General features: G+C 40.4%; 1 pseudogene; it reads right to left on the bottom strand.

The window, feature by feature from the left end:
• Window positions 1–9,403: 9,403 nt before the first annotated feature.
• Window positions 9,404–9,522, bottom strand: LOC120519885 (annotated as a pseudogene).
• Between the last annotated feature and the right edge of the window lie 409 nt (window positions 9,523–9,931).

Below are 9,931 nucleotides of genomic sequence, written 5' to 3'. Positions count from 1 at the left end.
CTGACTTAGAGTTGAAGGTATCTTGATTTCAAAATAGTGCATTACAAGCGCTGAAAAGCACTTTTGGCAGATAACAAGTGTTACAGCTTCTTTAACAGAAAGAAACTGTTCAAAACAGTACATTTCTGTTAGAATCCCCATTTCAAATGTGATACAAGTGGTTTCAACACATAGAAGTTAAGGATCATTGAGTAACACTCAGCTTCAGTTTAGCGTTCAAGCGGGAAAAAAGTGAATATGAGATATTGAAGTGCACTTTGAAAAACTCTTAAGAAACCATCCAAAAAGTTCTTACCCATTAGGGAACTGAAGATTGCATCATTTAGAACTGTTTTACAACAGTATTTTGACGGGGAACTTAGTTTTAGTTGAAGGTATCTTGAATTCGCAATAGCGCGTTTCAAGAGCTTAAAAGGTCTTTCAGTATATAACAAGTGTTACAGCTTGTTTGGCACAAGGAATCTGCTCAAAACAGTACATGTCTGAGAGAATTCACACGTGATACAAGTGGTTTCTACAAATAGAAGTTAAGCATCATTGAATTACTCCCAGCTTTAGTTTAGTCCACTGCGTTTAAATGGGTAAACAAGTGAATTTGAGATATTGAAGTGTACTTTGAAAAACACTTCGGAAACCATCGAAGTAGTTCTTAAACATTAGGGAACTGAGGATTTTATCATTTGGAACTGCTTTTACAACAGTATTTTGATGGGGAACTTAGTTATAGTTGAAGGTAACTTGAATTCACAATAGCGCGTTTCAAGCGCTTTAAAAGCTTACTTTCAGTAGATAACAAGTGTTACAGCTTGTTCAACCCAAGGAAACTATTCAAAACAGTATATTTCTGTTAGAATCCTCCATTTCAAATGTGATACAAGTGGTTCCAACACATGAAGTTAAGGATAGATAGATAGATAGATAGATAGATAGATAGATAGATAGATAGATAGATAGATAGATAGATAGATAGATAGATAGATAGATAGATAGATAGATAGATACTTTATTAATCCCAAGAGGAAATTCACATAATCCAGCAGCAGTATACTGATACAAAAAACAATATTAAAATAAAGAGTAATAAAAAATGTATGTAAAAACAGACAATAACTTTGAATAATGTTAGCATTTACTCCCCCGGGTGGAATTGAAGTGTCGCATAGTTTAGGGGAGGGACGATCTCCTCAGTCTGTCAGTGGAGCAATACAGTGACAATAGTCTGTCACTGAAGCTACTCCTCTGTCTGGAGATGACACTGTTAAGTGGATGCAGTGGATTCGTCATGATTGACAGTAGTTTGCTTAGTGCCCGTCGCTCTGCTACAGATGTTGAACTGTCCAGCTTTATTCCTACAGTAGAACCTGCCTTCTTAACAAGTTTCTCCAGGTGTGAGACGTCCTTCTTCTTTATGCTGCCTCCCCAGCACACCACCACGTAGAAGAAGGCACTCATCACAACCGTCTGCTAGAACATCTGCAGCATCTTACTGCAAATGTTGAAGGACGCCAACCTTCTAAAAAAGTATAGTTGACTCTGACCTTTCTTACACAATGCATCAGTATTTGCAGTCCAGTCCAATTAGTCATCCAGCTGCACTCCCAGGTATTTATAGGTCTGTACCTAGGACTGCACACAGTCTCCTCTGATGATCATGGGGTCCATGAGGGGCCTTGGCCTCCTAAAATTCACCACCAGTTCTTTGGTCTTGCTTGTGTTCAGGTGTAAGTGGTTTGAGTCACACCATTTAACAAAGTCTTTGATTAGCTTCCTGTACTCCTCCTCCTGCCCACTCCTGATGCAGCTCACAATAGCAGTGTCATCAGTGAACTTTTGCACGTAGCAGGACTCTGAATCGTATTGGAAGTCTGATGTATATAGGCTGAACAGGGCCGGAGAAAGTACAGTCCTCTGCGGCGCTCCTGTGTTGCTGACCACAATGTTAGACCTGCAGTTCCCAAGATGCACATACTGAGGTTTGTCTGTAAGATAGTCCGCAATCCATGCCACCAGGTGTGAGTCTACTCCCATCTCAATCAGCTTGTCCCTAAGGAGCAGAGTTTGGATAGTGTTGATGGCGCTAGAGAAGTCCAAAAACATAATTCTTACAGCACCACTGACTGCCTCTGTCCAAGTGGGAAAGGGATCGGTGTAGCATAGAGATGATGGTATCCTCCGCTCCCACCTTTTCCTGGTTTGATGCAATTGCAGAGGGTCAAGGCGTGGTGGACCTGTGGCCTCAGGTGGTGAAGCTGCAGCCGCTCCATGGTCTTTATCACATGTAATGTCAGAGCAATAGGCTGGAAGTCATTCAGCTCACTAGGACATGATACCTTTGGGACTGGGGTGATACAAGATGTTTTCCAAAGCCTCGGGACTCTCTCCATTGAAATCCCTATTGACTTGCATTGGGCCAAAACTGAAATTGAGTGGAACTCAATGAGTCTTAACTTCTATGTTGTAAAACCACTTGAAACACATCTGTGACATAGTTTTTTTTACAGAAATGAACTGTTTTGAACAAGTTTCCTGGTGGAAAACAAGCCGTCACACATGTGTACACAAAGTGATATTTAGGCCTTGAAACGCGTTATGGTGAATTCAGGTTACCTTCAACTCTAACTCTGTGGCCACTCAAAATACTGTGGTATAAACAGTTCTAAATGATGAAGTCCCAGTTCCCTTATGGTTAAGAACAGTTTGGCTGGTTTCCCAAGTGTTTTTCAAAGTGCACTTCAACATCTCTAATTCATTTTTTGAAATCTCCTTTGACTTGCATTGGGCAAAAATTGAAGTTGAGTGGATCTCAAAGAGTCTTAACTTTTATGTGCTGAAACCACTTGTATCACATGTGCAATGGAGTGTTTTACAGAAATTGACTGTTTTGAACAGTTGCCTTGTGGTATACAAGCCGTCACACATGTCTACACAAAGTGAATTTCAGCCCTTGAAAAGCGTTATTATGAATTCAGGTTACCTTTAACTGTAACTCTGCGGCTACTCAAAATACTGTGGTAAAAACAGTTCTAAATGATGAAATCCCCAGTTCCCTTATGGTTAAGAACTGTTTCCCAAGTGTTTTTCAAAGTGCACTTCAACATCTCAAACTCAATTTTTGAAATCCCCATTGAATTGCATTAGGCAAAAACTGAAGCTGAGTGGAACTCAATGAGTCTTAACTTCTATGTGCTGAAACCACTTGTATCACATGTCGAATGGTGTCTTTACAAAAATTTACTATTTTGAACAGTTTCCTTGTGGTTTAAAAGCCGTCACACATGTCCACACAAAGTGATTTTCATGTCTTGAAACCCGCTATTGTGAATTCAGGTTACCTTCAACACTAACTCAATGGCCACTCAAAATACTGTGGTAAAAACAGTTTTAAATGATGAAATCCCCAGTTCCCTTATGGTTAAGAACTGTTTGGCTGGTTTCCCAAGTGTTTTTCAAAGTGCACTTCAACATCTCAAACTCACTTTTTGAAATACCTTTGACTTGCATTGGGCAAAACTGAAGTTGAGTGGAACTCAATGAGTCGTAACTTATGTGCTAAAACCACCTGTATCACATGTGGAATGGAGTCTTTTACAGAAATGGACTACTTTGAACAGTTTCCTTGTGGTTTACAAGCCGTCACACGTGTACGCAAAGTGATTTTCAGGTCTTGAAACGCGCTATTGTGAATTCAGGTTTACCTGAGGCTTGGCCGAAGCCCTTCCAGATTCCCCCAGGTAGGTCCATTGTGTCTGACTGTTCATCAGAGTCATGTCGAATTGCAGAATATTTGGATTATTATCTGAACCCTTTGTCACAGAAACATAACAGTTTCATAAAGGACACTTACCATTTTCTGAGTGTCATTCGAGACAAGGTGGTTCCAAATAGAACTTTCTTGTTCACTATGGTTGTGGAGGCCCTATATACAAATATTGAGACCAATTTGGGACTGAGGGCAGTGAGGAGTGTATTCAGTCAATGGCCTGATGAAAGTAGACCGGACAAACATTTATTAGACTTGTTAGAACTTAGTCTACTCAATAATGATTTTGAGTTCAATGGGAGATACTATTTACAAGTATATGGTACAGCCATGGGCAAAAAATTTGCTCCGGCCTATGCAAACATATATATGTCTGAATGGGAAAAGGAAGCATTTGGTAGATGTGTTAGATTACCTTGGTTATACTTGAGGTTTCTCGACGATATATTTGGTGTTTGGACCTATTCGAGAGAGGAGTTCATACAGTTCACTCAGGTATTAAATGAGGTTCATCTGGCTATTAAGGTGAAAGCAGAAAAGAGTTTCAATAATGTAGTGTTTTTGGATACTCAGATTTATTTCAAAAAAATATCAGTACAGAGAAAAACACTGCAGTCCAGAGTTCATTTTAAGTCAACAAATACCCTCGCGTTATTATACAGGACAAGTTTTCACCCAAAGCATACATTTGCAGGCATCATTAAATCGCAGCTTATTAGATTCTTTAGGATTAACACGGAAAAAGTGGATGCTTTACGGGCAACACATACCTTGTTTTCAGCATTAAGGAAACGGGGGTATACAAGACGATTCTTGAGAGAGTTCAAGGAGGAGGTTTTGAGACAGGTGGATAAATATGAATCGATAAATCAGAGGCCTTTGAATAAAAACACGGGGCACCACAACTTCCGCAGGAGCAGTTGGTAGATCTAGAAAATTGTTCCTGGTTGACCTGGGAAGAGTCTGATCAGATGTGGTTGAGTAAGGATCGGAGGATGGAGAATGATGGGGAATGGTGGTGGTTGAAAGGAATCTCAACGATAATGTTAAATTCCTGTTCTTGGAGGGGGAAGATTTGGAGGGGTGTGAATTGGAGTAAGAAGGAAAAATGATTTCAAAGGTTTCCTCTTTTCTCTTTCACGTTTCTTTCCCTTTCTACCCTGAGGAGGCCATTGTGGGATATTGATTATGTGCTTACAAGTGGGAAACTATTACAACAACAGGGCTACAATTGGTTACAGATAATTGGAGAAGGGGAGAAAATGGGAATAGGGCAAATGAGAGGAGAAGTACAGATGGAGTGGAAACCACCACAGGAATGGGAAATATTGGTGAAGGTGGGAGAAATACATAGGGGAAGTGAAAGAAGTTGGGAGGAGATGCAAAAGATGGGAGCAATCTTTCCCAAATGGGAAAGGATAGTTTTGTACCCAGGAGAGGTTGGTGAGGGTATGGATAACCCCGGATATGATATAATAGGATATCAGAAATGGTGTGACCCCGAGGAAGAGAATAGGAGTGTTGGGGAGATTGTGAGGTTTGACGTATGGATGGACCCTTCAGGTATGATAGACTTGCCCCCCTTCAATCCCAACCTTAAGGCCCATGAGGAGGGGGTCCCTGAGGTTAAAATCACGACTCTACAGGCTAGTAGAAGTAACCCTAAGGTCAAAATGGTGATCCCTAATGTTAATAAGGGGAACCCTACAACTTTTGTGGAGGACCCTGATGTTAACAATATCAACCCTGGGTATATGGAGACTTCTAATATGGGAACCACGCACCCCGGGATGTACACTAATATAGTCTCCCCTTTCCCAAACCCTAACCTTAAGGCCCATGGGATGGGGCAGGAGAGGAGGGGGAACCCTAATGTTAAGGCTAGCACCCCGAATATTTTCATTAAAAAGATTAGTCTGGGGGACCTGAATGAGGAGGAGAGGGGAACCCTGGGACTAATGGTGGAACCCCGAATGGGATCATCAGGAACCCTAAGATAAGGAACCCTAGTGAATTTGGGGTCGGTGGCAGAGATCCCAATAAAATCTGGGACCTTAATTTGGGGAGAGATGGGTGGAATTTTATATTTGGGAGTAATGGACAGATATGGTGGTGTGATTCCGAGGAGGAAGATTTACCTGACCTTAATTTGAAGAGCTGGTTGGGGGATGACTATGTTCTAAATCCATACCTGAAATGGAGGGGAGGAAGACAGGGAGTTGGAAGGGAGAGACTGGTGGTCCAAAGGGAGGATGAGTGTGGAAATAAACAAGGGGTCAGTGGTCTTTGGGTGCCTGAAATGAGAATGGAAAAGTGGAAGGTTGAAGGGAGACAAATTATGATGGTATTTAGGGATGGAACTATAGGAGAGTTGAAACAAGAGTTTCAGAAGGAGGTATGGAAGGAAATGCTGAGGGTGGGTGGTGGAAACCTTGGATGGAAGACTCGGACAAGGAATTTGAATTTTTCAAAGGATATGAGGGGACTGAAGTAGAGAATATGGTGGGATTGGAGGAGTGGTGGGAGCAGTTGAATAGACAACAGGAAGGATTGGTACAAATAGGAGAAATAGTACAGGAAAAAGATGAACAGGAGGGTAAACAAATAGTCCCAATAGTAATGACATTCTCAAGGAAGGCATGTGAGATAGTTGGTGTATTGAGGTGGAATTTTGGACAGGCACAACAACAGGACACAGATTTACAACAATGCAGGATAGTGGCGGCCTATAGAAAAAATAACAACTTTAAAGATCTAGTGGTCAGGCCATGCACCCTTAGAAAACGCAATTAAGTGTGCTTGGCAAATTCCTTATAGAAATCAAAAAATGATTGAGAATCCACTAATAGGAGTAGAAAGACCTATCCTACAAGAGTTGAGGCTAACAACGAAAAATTGCATTTATGCCATCCAATGCAAAAAATGTAAAATGTTGTATATCGGGAAAACAAAAAATTCGGCAAAAGCTAGATTTGTCCAGCATCTATGTCTAACAGAAAACCAGGAAAGACAGACCATCTTATACACACATTTTGCACAACAGGATCATAGTCCAATTATGTTTCCCATAGAACATCAAACATATTGGACTAAAACTTTGAGAATCAAAAAAGAAACGGAATGGATAAGAACACTACAAACTCAATTTCCGATGGGAATAAATGAAAAATAAATCTTAAGAAAATAATATTCTTTGGGCAATGGTTGGAATTAGGTTTTAATTTGTTATTTCTTGGGCTAGTGAAACCATGTGTGCCAGCTTGGCTGGCAGTCCCCTACCCTAACGTCTAACTCTGCGTATACTCAAAATACTGTGGTAAAAACAGTTCTAAATAATGAAATCCCCGGTTCCCTTATGGTTAAGAACTGTTTGGCTGGTTTCCCAAGTGTTTTTCAAAGTGCACTTCAACCTCTCAAACGCAATTTTTGAATTCCTCTTTAAATTGCATTAGGCAAAAACTGAAGTTGAGGGGAACTCAATGAGTCTTAACTTCTATGTGCTGAAAGCACTTGTATCACATGTGGAATGGAGTTTTTTACAGAAATGGACTGTTCTGAACAGTTTCCTTGTGGTTTACAAGCCATCACACGTGTACGCAAAGTGATTTTCAGGTCTTGAAACGCACTATTGTGAATTCAGGTTAACTTCAACTCTAAATGAGTAGCCACTCCAAATACTGTGGTAAAAACAGTTCTAAATGATGAAATCCCCAGTTCCCTTATGGTTAAGAACTGTTTGCCTGGTTTCCCAAGTGTTTTTCAAAGTGCACTTCAACATCTCAAACTCACTTTCTGAAATACCTTTGACTTGCATTGGGCAAAAACTGAAGTTCAGTGGAACTCAATGAGTCTTAACTTCTATGTTGTGAAACCACTTGAAACACATCTGCGACATAGTTTTTTAACAGAAATGAACTGTTTTGAACAGTTTCCTTGTGGAAAATAAGTCGTCACCCATGTGTACACAAAGTGATTTTCAGGCTTTGAAACGCATTATTATGAATTGAGGTTGCCTTCAACTCTAACTCTATGGAAAGTCAAAATATTCTGGTAAAAGCAGTCCTAAATGATGAAATCCCCAGTTACCTTGTGGTTAAGAACTGTTTGGATTTTTCCCCAAGTGTTTTTCAAAGTGGACTTCTACATCTCAAACTCACTTTTTGAAATCCACTTTGACCTGAATTGGGAAAAATCTGAAGTTGAGAGGAACTCAAAGAGTCTTAACTTCTATGTTGTGAAACCACTTGAAACACATCTGCGACATAGTTTTTTACAGAAATGAACTATTTTAAACAGTTTTCTTATGGAAAACAAACCGTCACACATATGTGTACGCAAAGTGATTTTTAGCCCTTGAAACGCATTATTGTGAATTCAGGTTGCCTTCAACTCTAACTCTGTGGAAAGTCAAAATACTCTGGTAAAAGCAAAATGATGAAATCCCCACTTCCTTTATGTTTAAGAACTGTTTAGATGGTTTCCCAAGTGTTTTTCAAAATGGACTTCAACATCTCAAACTAATTTGTTGAAATCCTCATTGAGTTGCATTGGGCAAAAACTGAAGTTGAGTGGAACTCAATGAGTCTTAACTTCTATGTTGTGAAACCAGTTGAAACACATCTCTGAAATTATCTTTAACAGAATTAGCTGTTTTGAACAGAATTCTTGATGGAAAACAAGCTGTGTCACATGTGTACACAAAGTGATTTTCAGGCCTTTACAATAAGGCCTGAAAATCACTTTGTATACACATGTGTGACGGCTTGTTTTCCACAAGGAAACAGTTCAAAACAGTTCATTTCTTTGAAAAACTATGTTGCAGTTTTTGCCCAATGCAAGTCAATAGAGATTTCAAAAAGTCAGTTTGATATGTTGAAGTCCACTGTGAAAAACACTTGGGAAACCATCCAAACAGTTTTTAACCATAAGGGAACTGGGGATTTCATCATTTAGAACTGCTTTTATCAGAGTATTTTGACTTTACACAGAGTTAGAGTTGAAGGTAACCTGAGTTCACAATAACGCTTTTCAAGGCCTTAAAATCACTTTGTGTACACATGTGTGACGGCTTATTTTCCACAAGGAAACTGTTCAAAACAGTTCATTTCTGTAAAAACTACCTGATGTTCAGGTTGAGTACAACAGTAATGGAGAAAAGCTTACAACACTTGTGGTTCCCCAGCCGGTCTCCCATCCAAGTACTGGCTAAACACATGCGAGTTTAACTTCCAAGAACAGATGAGTTTGAAGCACATTCTCACAGGTATTGCCGTTAGCGAAAGCCACGCTACTTCATGCTGGTTAAATACAGAAGCTATTGACGGGCTTCCATTGCAGCGTTAACAGATACATTTCCAAGGCATACACTGATGTTCAGGTTGAGTACAACAGTAAAGGAAAAGTTTACAGCTACCGGGTTTCGCGCGTCCCCACACGGTCTACTATACATGAATACTGGCGAGCCATTGCGTTTTAACTCTCGAAATCAGGCGCTTTTACACTGGTATGGCCGTAGCGAGGATCGCTACTTCTGGCTGGTTAAAAACTAAAGATCGGGGGGTTGAAGCTTCAAATTGAAAGGATTAAGATGCAGTTCCCAGGCATAAACAGATGGTCAGGTTGAATACAACAGTAATGGAAAAAAACTTACAGCACTCGGGGTTCCAAGGCGATCTCCCATCCAAGTACTGGCCAAGCCCGTGTGTGTTTAACTTCTGAGATCAGGCGAGATTAGGCTTTCCCACTGTGGTATGGCAGTAAGCAAGCACAGCATTTCTTAATGCTGGTTAAGTATGTGAAGATCGTGGGGGAGAGCTTCGATTAGAATGTTAAAAGATGCATTTCCAAGGCATACACTGATGTTCAGGTAGAGTACAATAGTAAAGGAAAAAGCTTACAGCATCCGGTGTTCCCACGGTCTACCTTTCACGATATACTGGCGAGCCATTGCGTGTTTAACTTACTTAATCAAAGCGCTTTCACACTGGTATGGCCGTAAGCAAGGGCATCAATACTTCTTGCTAGTTAAATACTAAAGGGTCGAGGGGTTAAGCCTAAATTGAAAGGATAAAGATGCAGTTCCCAGCCATACACTGATGGTCAGGTTGAGTACAACAGTAATGGAATAAAGCTTACAGCACTCGGGGTTCCCAGGCAGTCTACCATCCAAGT

This window comes from Polypterus senegalus, unplaced genomic scaffold, assembly GCF_016835505.1.
Source record: "Polypterus senegalus isolate Bchr_013 unplaced genomic scaffold, ASM1683550v1 scaffold_944, whole genome shotgun sequence".
NCBI lineage: Eukaryota > Metazoa > Chordata > Cladistia > Polypteriformes > Polypteridae > Polypterus > Polypterus senegalus.
Note: the sequence above shows the minus strand (reverse complement) of the source record. Positions and strands in the feature narration are given on the sequence as shown.